Below are 12,292 nucleotides of genomic sequence, written 5' to 3' on the forward strand. Positions count from 1 at the left end.
GAGTTATAAATCAATAAATTACATGTAAAATGGAATGAATGTTATTTATCTGAAGTATAATGTATTTTATATTTCTGATTTACACAAAGTAAATAATTTTGCAATGATTCAAGCCATGATTCTTTTTCTAGTAAATATTTAATTTCTTATATCACAGTGTCTTAAGTTATAAATTCATACCCTTTTGAACCTTGACACATTAATTTCAAACAAAATGTGAACCTGGAAAAGTTTTGAGCCACAGAGTAAATAATGTGAATCTGTATTTTAATAACAAGACTCAAATTTTTGACAGTGCTAAATGAATCACCACCTTGTTCATATTATTAACATGTAAGTATATGCATCCTGCTACCATTCAGATTACTATTCGTAATGTCACTGAAAATCAGACAGCTTGTACAATTTTTCTCTCCAACTTTGATGCTGATTTCCCTTGCTTTTTCTCTGCACAGAAATTTCCTTTGAAGTCCAGTTTTCCTAACAGATGTAAGCAGTATATCACTGCCGTTAGTCCTTAATAATATGAATACCAATATCATAAAAACCAGAATTTTAAAGGAACTCTTTTTACAAACTCTTCTTGTGTTATCATTGTTTTGATACAGAGATCCTTTCTCTAACATCTCTGACACATTTGTTATTTACTATGAGCTTTAGTTATTATGAATTCTTTATTTCAGTAGCAATTATATGGCATATCAAGGTTTTGTTAATCTCAAAGTGAGTTTGGGAATACTCCCTATTTTACTTCATATTCTGAAATAAGTTTTAAAATTAAAATGATTTGTTACTGTAATTTTAATTGAGACTCACTGATATATAACAGCTTTTTGAAGTACAATTTATATGTCATAAACATTTTTTTATTCAATTCAGTAATCTTTAATATGTTCAATTTTCTGCAAGCAGTATCACTATAGAATTTTAAAACAGTTTAATTTACAAAAAAAAAGAAAATACTACACTATTAGCATTCACTCCTCATTCTTATGTTCAGCCCCTGGCAGTAACCAGTCTACTTCCTGTCCTTATGTTTTTGCCATTTGGACATTTCGTACAAATGGAATCATGTTGTATGTGATCTTTTATGCCTGGTTTCTTTCACAGTTTATATTTTAAGACTTATACGTATTAATAGCAATCTTCATTCTTTTTATGGGTGAATAATATTCCATTATATGCATAGATACCACATTCTCATTATACATTTATCAGTTGAAGTACATTTGGATCATTGCCATGTTTTGGCTTTTATGAAAGAATCTGGTATAAACATTTCTTTATGTATTTTTACATGGATATGTTTTAATTTCTGTTATGTGACCCTTGAGTAGAATTGTTAGGTGATATGATTGCTCTTACATTTAAGCATTTGAGCAATTACTAATGTTGTCCAAAGTGTCTATACCATTTTACAAACGATGTATGGAGGTTCTAATTTCTCCATAATTTTGTCACCTTTTGTTATTTCTGTTTTGTATATTTCTGTCTATTCTAGGGTATAAAATAGTATCTCACTGTGGTTTTGATTTTTATTTTTCAATGATTAATGATGTTAATCATCTTTTTCTGTGTTTATTGGCCATTTATATATATTCTTTAATATTTTCTTCTATTCATTTCTTTTATCCATGTTTTAATTGCATTATCACCTTCTAATAATTGAATTGTAAGAATTCTTTATATAGCCTGGAATCTATGCCCTTTTCAAATATATAATTTACATTTATTTTCTCCCATTCTGTTAATTTTCTTTATTTTCTTTTGTTTTTATCTTTAATTTTCATATCTTTTTATTTTTAATTCCACTTTCCTATATCAGAACTTTGTTACAATTATTATTTTTGACCTTAGAAATTAATAATCCTTTTCAAAATTAACTGTAGTTCTAGAAATATTAAGATATACATATTTAAGTTGTTAAAATATATGGTAAATCAGTCTACCCTTTTCCTTAGCAACACATAAGTCTTAAAGCATTTTAATCCTTTTCTACAAATTAGCTCATTATTACATTCACATTTTCATTATAGCTTTAATTTTAAAAACTTCTAAAGATTTTCATCTAATTTTATAGTTGTTTAGATTTGGTGTATATAGTAGTAATTCAGGAGTTAGAAAACTTTTTCAGTAAAGGGCCAGATGGTAAATATATTTTGTTTTGCCAGTTATATTCACCTTTATTTACAAAAATCTTTTGGTTGGCCACATTTGATCATATGCTACGTTTTTTAACACCTGTGTTGGGGCTTTAGTAGTCATTCCTTTTCACAGTTCATTTCTTCCTTCCATCTCAGAGGTTTTAATTGCTACCTAAGATATCCCTTAGAATCTCTTTTTATGGTGGTATAATGTTAGGAAACTCTCAAGTTTATTTGAAAATATTTTTATTTTGACTTCCTTTGTGAAAGACATTTTTCTCAAAAAAAAGACCTCTATATACAGTTTACGTTTATAGTTTTTTTTCCTGATGGAGGCTGTTGTGCTGATTTTCTTTGTTATTTGTATTTTAATGTTGCTTTCTTTTAAGAGTTCTGCATTTATTCATACATGTACAGTATATATTCCTTTTTATTCTCTTTTCCCTGTCAGTTCTTTGCTGTTTCATATTTTTTTCTTTGATTTGGATGGCCTCCATTCTGAGTAGTTACAGTAATATCTATGTTCAGTTCATTAATTTTCTTTTCAGTTGTAGTTCATGTACTGTTAAAGTTGTTCGTTGAATTTTGGGGAAACATTCATAGAAGTCTAATAAAATCATACAGAAAACTGTACAGCACTTAGTGTATAACCAAATGATTTTTATAATGTAAAACTATACATAGTACCAGTACCTGAATCAAAATGAAGAATATTCCCAGCACTCAAGTGATCTCTAGACCTTTGGCAGTCACTATATCTTCAGAGACAAATCATATCTTGACCTCTAAAACCATAAATTAGTTTCTCTTTTGGGGGACTTTATAGCACTTTATTTAATTTAATTTTTATGATAAATATTTTATTTTGATTCTTTAAAAAACATTTTATTCGTATTTCCAGGGCTTCCTTTTATTTCTTTGTACCGTAAACTTTTTAATGTTATTGTCCAATTCCTCTAAATCTCCCTGTGATACCCAGTATTACATGTGTATTTCCTGTTGGTTCTTTTGTTTTCTTAGTTACTTACACTGGACATTTCTTTGTAGAAATATTTTTGATAGCATGAAAAATTCCTCCTTTGGAAGTTTGAATTCACCTTTGATATACTAGATCATTACCAAGTAAGGACTATTTGGAACTAAATAATTTATAAGTTTTTATGGCACCAGAAATGAAAATTTAAGCTACTACCTCTTATAACATCTGGGTTGTAGTTGTGAGTTTGTTTTGTTTTTCCCTCTGTTCAAGTTTACATTTCTGTTAGTGTTTTTGAAAAGCTCATATAGAAAGGGAAGAACAGGACAATTTTATTTCTAGCTTACCTTAATATTATGGCTATTTGCATACTAACTATATAGTCTGTTACTTTCTGCATTGCAAAATGGGCTTTAGCCTTTCTCTTAAATCATCCTTAGTTGTGAACACAGATGCCTTATTTTACTAACTTTTAAGTGCCTCAGTCACTTACTCTACTTACCTCTGAGTTTCTGACTTTCCTTAGTTCCTCACTTTAAACACTTCTTCTTTTTTTGGAAATTAATTATTGAATTTAAGAAGATATCGTTTGTGTATATGTGCATATAAAATAAATTATGTAAAATTTATACTGTGTTAAAAGTTTTATAAATATATTTATTTGCTTTCAGCAGAAGGACCTAGTCTACTATGTTGCTATAAATACCTCAGTGATTTTTTTATAATGATGTTTGAAAATATTCTATATTTGTTCTAATAAATTTTATAAAAAGATTGATATATATTACCTACCATTCTTTATCTCTTCTATACTCATGTAAAATCAATCATTCCTACAAAGGCCTTGTGAACTACTACTGCTTATCTTTTTCATATTATAAATTATTTTATTCTTATCTTATTTCACAAATACATCCTGAATGACTTTTCAGAAGTTTCCATTTTTAAATCTTTCAGTGTTATGGTGGCTGATTTTTTTTTTCAAAAACTGAGAGAGCAACCTAGTTTATTTTGCACTTTAAAAAAATTGCACATGCCAGATTCAAAGTGTATTTTCATACTCCTAGGAGAATATAGAATGACTATATAGTCAACACTGAAACGTGAAGCAGAAACAACTTTTAAACCATATGGTTATTCTTGTTAGCCAAACTTATCCTGAAGAAAAGATATTTCAAGATATTTAAATCCCTTTTAGGTCTTAAAAACCTACAGATACTAACTTAAGTGACTATCTTACCTTTTCTTCCTTTTAAATGTTATTTATAAAAATATTTGTGTATAAGCATTTGGTACATACATGGATATTTATTTACTCTTTATCATTACATTTATTTATAGATAAAGATGAGATCAGAAAGAGTACTTGCTTGTTTTATCAATTTTCAAGCAGTCCTCCTGGTTTTGCAATCCCTCCTGCATTCTTTTTCAAATATACTTAAATATTGGAACCTATAATGGAACTGATGTCGTGCTGCAGCTTCCTCTTTTATAGCTTGCCTGTCTTGTCCTCAGTCATTTGCTACTTATCTGTATGCTTGTCATGTTTAAAAAAATCTGTGATGTCTTAAATACTGTCATATCCTTTCTCATCTTTTTGAGTTTTAATGTTTTTCCCCGTCATTTTGCTTCTTCCAGAATATAAATAAATACTTCCAGTCATTTATGTTCTTACAGATATAGAATGTCTAAATCCCTATCTGTTATACCCCTTTTCAGTCTGCTTCTCTGATATTGTTGTTCAGTAAATGATTTTTGTTTTTGCTGAGAACAGAGAATGGCATAAGGTAGGAAAACCAGAGGTAAGTAAATTAGTTAGATATTACATCTTGCTGTTAAAATTGTGTAGAAGAAACGTGAATGTTGGAACCAGTACAGTGCTGCTATGTATAGAGGTTTGGACAGAACAGAGGAATATTTAAAAGATTAAAAAACAAACTGTCCAAACTTAGTTACTGCAGTAGATATGAATAGTGAAGGAAAAGTAAATATGAGGAATATCTCTCTAATTCCTACCTTGGCTATCTTTTTAGACATTTATATAGTTAATACCTGTATTATGGTTTGAAATAAAGGAAGAAGTTCAGTTTTCTGTGCAAGGTGGGATGGATGAATTTAGTTCAGTGCATATTGTGAAGGACTATGACATACTCAGGTAGATAGATCTAATTGAGCTGTTGAATATACTCAGATCCAGAGTTCAAAGCAGGAGTCACTGTTAGAGATGCAACATGGTCGCAAGAAGAACCATGAAAAAAGATGAGATGATTCAAAGTCAGTTACATAGTGACAAGTTGAGTGGTATGTACATATAACAAGAAGGGAACACTAACATTTATGGCATGAGAAGAAAAGGATAAATCAGTTACAGAAACCACAAATAAAAGGTAACTAGAGGAAACACCAGAAGGCAGTCTTATGGAGAAGACATAGTATTAGAACATTTATAACTATAGAATAGATGCCTAAGAAGTACTGAAAAGTATCAAAGGAATCTGAGTTTTAGGTTATTGGCTTTCCTTAACACAATGTGTCCAGAGATTGATATTAATGCATATCAAATGCAGGTAGCCTGAGGACTATAAAGAAAATGAAGGACTGGTACAATAAATTTTTAGAAATTTTTTCATTTTATTTTTAATTATTTCAGAAAGACAGGGGAGAAGGGATCAGGATAGTAGAGAAGTAGGTACATAGATAGGTAGATAGGTATTCTTCAGTTTTAAGCAGTAGGAACAAAGTCAGGATAACGTAAGTAAAAATGGAATATAATGATATGTCGATATTCTGCTATAGAAAACAACTTTGACTGTTAAAATTTTCAATGTTAATCCAACCTTTTGATTCTGTTTTGAAAATTGTGTTTCCTGAATAAATAAAAGAATAGTTTCCTGAATAACTAAAGTTGTGTATTTCAGATCCCTTATTTTGATGAAAATATTTTGGCATATGGTATATATTTCTTTGATTTAAGCAGAAAATAAGGCACAGAATGTAATCATTGAAAAATTGCTCAAAAAATTGCTCAGTGGGCCAGGGATTTAGCTCAATGGTGCCACCGCCTGCCTCGCAAGTGCAGGGCCCTGAGATCAATCCCTGGTACAAAAAAAAAAAAAAAATTGCTCAGCATTGTCATTCTTAATGCAACCAGAATAAGTGTAATAAAATAAGAATTTTTAATTCCTACCTTAAAATTTTCTCAATAGCCTAAGACATGTTAAAAGACATAAATATAATTCCAGTTATCCTTGAAACATAATCTTCATCTTGATAGATGAGACAGTTACTTGAAACAACATTCTAATGGTATCTATCTCATCTGTATTTTTAATTCCTAAACACAGACCAGTGGTGGTGAACCTAAGGCACACAGGCCACAGCGGGCCATTTGTATCATTGAAAGCTTTAAAAGGTTCACCATCACTGACCTAGACTAATACTTTCTTCATCCATTTTTTCTCTCTGTGTTCCTTAGTCCCCCAGCCTCTTTCCTATTTTTTTATATTCCTATCTTCCTCCATACTTATCCCATTCATTCCACAAATGTCTACTGAGCACCTACCATGTAGAAGGCACAGAGAGTACAGATTTGAACAAGATAGATATGGTGCCTGCGCTCTTGATATTTTCCAAGCTTTTGAGAAAAATCCTTCCAGTGTAATCTTCCCAGTTTGACCTTGTTTATCACTTTCAGCTTGATATCTATTTCAAAGAGACATAGGGATTAAACGAGATAATATATGAGCACTTTAATATCTGTCGCATGTTAAGTACTCGCTAAAAACTGTTATAGTTATTAATACCCAACTAATATTTTCAGTTTCCGGGGCCAACTTTCTAATTTACTGCAAAATTGGAATTTCTGGAACTGTATTGTTACTGGAACAGCAATGTTCCTAGAATACTGTATGGAACCCCGTTCTGTAATAGACATAGAGACAAGTTCTTTTCTTTTTCTTTCTTTTTTTTTCTTGGTACTAGGGATGGAACTCATTACCTTGCACTTGCCAGGCAGGCGCAGTGCCACTGGGCTACATCCCTGGCCCTGTAATAGACATAGAAATCGTCTTTTAATTCACTTAAAGAATTCATTAATATAAAAGCATTAAAAAGCAAAAAACTCAGTTTGCCTAATAGTGTATGTCCTAGTATAGAGAGGGAGTAGTAGTACTGGTGTATTTTGTATCAAACAATTTTTTGAATTGTCTATAGTCTCCTAGACATTTTTGTACTTTAGCATTTCTGCAACAAATGATTTCTTTCTCTAGGACTTTTATTTCCCTCTTTTTATCTTCTAATTGAAGTAATTTCACATTTTTCTCCCTTTGTCATGTCTTTAACATGACCAATAAGACTGTATGAATTACCCCTGCCCACCCCTTTCCTTAATTATTGCAATTCTTCCCATTGCATGCTATTTCTCAGCCCTAGCTCCAGTAGCCTTTCTGGGGTTGTTTGTTTTGGTATTCATTGGGCTAGCATGGCACTATGCTATCACCACAGGTATTAGCACATAGCTTCCTCCTTCCTGATCTCTTCCCTCAGCTTCCTTCTCATTCTTTAGGCTTCAGGATGTTTCATTTATCAGGTTCTCCAATTCTGTGCTTTCATTGCACCCCAATTACCACTTTTATCACCCTCATCCCAATTTTAACTATCTTTCTTCAGGTTCTCTACTAGGATAAAGAGAACAGAAGACATACATGTCAAGAAGAACTCACTATATACTTGTAGGACAGAAGAAGTTTTCTGGCTATTCATCATAAATAATCATAAACAATTTTTGGTTATTGTAAAGAAAGTCGCTTAAAAATTAATAGGTATTATCTAACTTGTTTTAGTGCTCTTATACAATTGAAACAATTCCTGGTGATTTAACAAAAAATAAATTTTAAAAAAGCATCGCAGAGATGATTAAAAGCATTACATAGAATGAACAAGAGGAATTCTCAGTATAGATTCAAAGTTCTTTCTATACTTGAACTTCTAAAATTCAAAATGAGGGACTGTTTGTTGAAATGTGTCATCTGATTTCAACTGCCATGGAAAGAGAGAGATAATCTCTTTTATAGCCAGATCCAGTCTATATAGGGTGTTTGGGTCAAAATCAACATCCTGAGTTTCATTAGGGAGCACTTGCAGTGAGCCTTGCAGATGTAATTTGCTACATCCACCCAACACCTCTGAGCAGATGGGTTTCTACAGTGTGCCTAGCAGAGGTTTGTTTCTTCTTCTTTGAAAAAGTTGCCTGTGACTTCAATAAAATATTTTGACAGAAATGGAATATTGAGATCATTTATAAATTAAAACTTTGCTGTGGTTGGATTTAGTGAGTTTTAATAGAGACCGATGTGAAAAATATTCAGCATCTATGAGAAACATGAAGGCTATTTTTTGTGTAATGGCTTGTTCACCTTAATACTTTATGTATTATTTCATTTTAGGTTTTTTAAAATCACAGTTTCATAGTCTCAATTTCCATTTGTTCTGAAAAATTATGATGTAATATCGTAATAGTCCTCACCCCCAGTTTTACTAAGTTTAACTTTAATCCTTAAACCATATATGTAAATCGGATTCCTTTGGAGAGGACAGGAAGTTCAGGAAGGAACTCAGATTTGTTTCTAATGATGATGATATTTTTAGATAAATGCCTTGGAAAAATTAATGTACATATACAAATGGAATCAAGCTTTTGAAGTAACTAAATATTAATATAATTTCTGCAGATGTTATTTTCCTCTTAGTAGGTCAACCTGCTTCATCAGTTGTTTCTGTATTCTCTGGCCTTTTAAAAATATGTTTCTAAGAGTACTTTTAGTATCACAACAAAATTAAGAGGAAGATACAGAGATACCCTACATATATCATGCCCTTACTCGTGCATACTTTCTCCATTATTAATATCCCCACTGGAATGATAACATTGGTTAGAGCTGATGAACTTACATTGACACACAAACTTTATAGTATATGTTAGGGTACACTTTTGGTGTATATTCTGTGCATTTAGAGAAACAGTTAATGGTACATTTCCACCATTATGGTATCACACAGTATTTCTATTGCCCTGAAAATTCTCTGTGCTCCACTTATTCATCCTTTGCCCTTTCCTCCACTCCACATTCTGGCACTGATGTTTTTGCTGTCTTTATAGCTTTACCTTTTCTAGATGTCATATAGTGGAATGATTCAGTGTGTAGCTTTTTTGCATTGACTTCTTTGTGTAATATTCTTTTAGGAATGTGCATATTTCTTTTGTGTCTTTTCATAGCCTAATAGCTCTTTTTTTTTTTTTTTGAGTGTTGATTAGTATTCTGAAATCTAGATGTATGACAGTTTATCCAGTCACCTGCTGAGAGATGTCTTGATTACTTCCCTATTTGGGCAATTATGAATCAAACTGCTGTAAACATCCATGTACAGTTTTTTGTATGAACATGAGTTTTTGTCTTTTGGATGAGCACCAAAGGCTTCAATTCTAATCAGTTTTTTCTTCTTAATAAATTAGCAATTTACCTGATATCAGGGTCATAAAAATGCTTTAAAAATTATTACCAAGGTAACATTTTCAAAGGAAATTTTGGTGGTTAGAAACATATACAGAAGAAAATAAAAATCACTCTCTGTCATAACTATTATCATTTTGTATATTTCTTCTTAGTATTTGCTTTTTCAGTATTGTATGATGAATACATAGATTCTGTACGTATATAATACTTATTATGTAAAATGATATTTATTATGCACAGTTATGGTAGTATTAATTGACAAAATTTTCAACTTGGTTTTGAGACTTATTTACGTGTTTTCTCATTTCGACTGGGGCGGGGGGGCTGTTAGAGCCTGCACGGATTACCTCCTCTGAGCTGGGAGAGGTGGGACAGGGGCTGGGAGCAGTGGTAGGGATGGTGACCCAAAAGCCCTTTCCTGTGGGCTGGGAGCAGTGGGAGGGATGGTGGCCAGGAAGCCCCTTCCTCTGGACCAGGAGCAGTGGGATGGTGTCTCAGAAGCCCCTCCCTCTGGGCTGGGAGCGGTGGGAGGGATGGTTGCCTGGAAGCCCCTTCCTCTGGGCCAGGAGCAGCGGGACAGAAGGTGGCCCAAAAGCCCTTTCCTCTGGGCTGGGAGCAGCGGGAGGGATGGTGACTGGGAAGTCCCTTCCTCTGGACCAGGAGCAGTGGGACGATGAAGGGGCTTAAATTTTATAAGCCTCAGCTTCCTTATCTCCCAGCTTGCAGGAATACCTCCTTTTCAGGATGACAGTACCTTCAGATTTGACAGACATCAAGTCTCTGGGTATTTCTCCCGTCAGCCAGCTTTGGAAGAGAAAGCACTAGAGTTCAACTTTATTTAAATCATAGCAGTGAGCAGTGAAGGGTCTAAACCCCCCAACAGAAGATAAATTTGTTGAACTGCTTGATTCCACTCCCCATGACTGCCTGGAGTCTACTCAGCTGAGCTCTGAGCTGGATGAAGAGGCCAGCAACTGACTCTTTATACCTGTTCTCCTCCCCATTTCTAATTCTAGCCCTAGCCAACCACTGATTTGCTTTGTGCTCTTACTAAATTGTCTTTTCTATACATTATAGTATATTGGTACTGTAAGCTATGTAGTTTTTTGCATCTGGCATTGTTTCTCCCATGATATAGCATCTGTTAGCAAATGGTTCATTTTTATTGCTGGGGAGCATGCCATTGTGTGCTTATATCACATTTTGTTTATCAGTTACCAGTTGATGATACACATTTGCATTGTGAATGCTACTATTACATACACTTGGATGCATATATTTGTGTGGAAAAATGTTATAATTGATCTTGGAGAGTCATTGGAGTGAAATTACTGAGTTGTTTGTTAAGTTTATGTTGAATATTTCAAGAAACTACTAAACTGCTTCCCAAATGGTTTATACTGGTTTACATTCCCATCCTGAATATGATCCTTGCCAGTACTGGTATTATAGCCTATGTAATGGGTATGTAGTGGTATCTCACTCTGATGTCAACTTGCATATGTATGAGTTATGATGTTGGGTGATGTATGGATTTGGTAACCACTTATACATCTTTAGTAAAATGTGTATTCAAACATTTGCTTAGTTTTGAGTTGTTTTATTTTGGGGCTGTAAGAATCCTTTAAGTAGTTTGGATACAAATTTTTTGATACAACATTTACTAATATTTTTCTAGTGTGTGGCCTACCTGGCTTTCTTAATGGTTTCTTTTGAAAGATAAAATTTTAAATGTGGTGAAATCTATATTGTCAAATTTATTTTATGAGTCAGTATTTCAGTGTCATTTTTAGCTCTACATTTAGATCTAGAATCTACTTTGAGGTCATTTTTAAATATGGTGTGTGAAGTAAAGGCTTAAGTTAATTTTATTGCATAGAAATATCCAGTTGTCACATTAATATTTTGGAAAAAAAAACCTATCCTTTCCCCATTGAATTGTCTTGGTACCTTTTTTGAAAGTCAATTGACTATAACTACATTTTTTTTCTAGACTCTTCTTTCCAATCTATTGATTTATATGCCTCTCGTGTGTATACCACATGATTTTGATCACTGTGGTGCCACAGTAAGATTTTAAATTAGATTATATGGATTATCAAACTTTGTTTTTTTGAAATTATTTCGCTTATTTTCTATCCACAATTTTTTAGGAATATTAATATCCACCTATCAATTTCTACAGAAAAAACCTGTTAGGATTTTGTATGGATTGAATTTAATTTGGAGGTCAGTATGAGAAAAATTAGATACCTTGACAAATTGAGTCTTTGGATCTGTGAATATAGAATATTCTGTCATTTATACAGGCTTTATTTAACAATACCTTGAAGATTCCAGTGTACAAGTCTTATAATTCCTTTATTAAGTTTATCCCTATGTATTTTATTTGATGCTATTCTGGTGGGATTATTTTGTTTTCATTTTTATATTCTTTATTCCTAATATATAAAAGTACACATTGAAATGTGCATGTTTTTCTTGTCTCTTGAAACCTTATTGAACTTCTTTAATAGTTGTTTTTATTTTGGATTTTTCTGGGACATTTTATCTTCTAAATCATGTCAGATCGGAATAAAGAGAGTTCACTTCTTTCACAACTGGGTGGCATTGTTTGTTTAGTTTTTACCTTAGTGTGTTGGCTATGATGTTTTGTGCAG

The 12,292-nt window shown here is 32.4% G+C and overlaps 1 protein-coding gene across 9 annotated transcripts in view; it reads left to right on the top strand.

Moving 5' to 3' along the window:
- Vps13b (vacuolar protein sorting 13 homolog B) overlaps positions 1 to 12,292 on the top strand; it is a 728,055-nt gene that overhangs the window by 311,489 nt on the left and 404,274 nt on the right. The gene's annotated exons all lie outside the window — the stretch shown is intronic.

This window comes from Heterocephalus glaber, unplaced genomic scaffold (genome assembly GCF_053883595.1).
Source record: "Heterocephalus glaber isolate CG9 unplaced genomic scaffold, H.glaber_assembly_v1.0 deba00001555, whole genome shotgun sequence".
NCBI lineage: Eukaryota > Metazoa > Chordata > Mammalia > Rodentia > Bathyergidae > Heterocephalus > Heterocephalus glaber.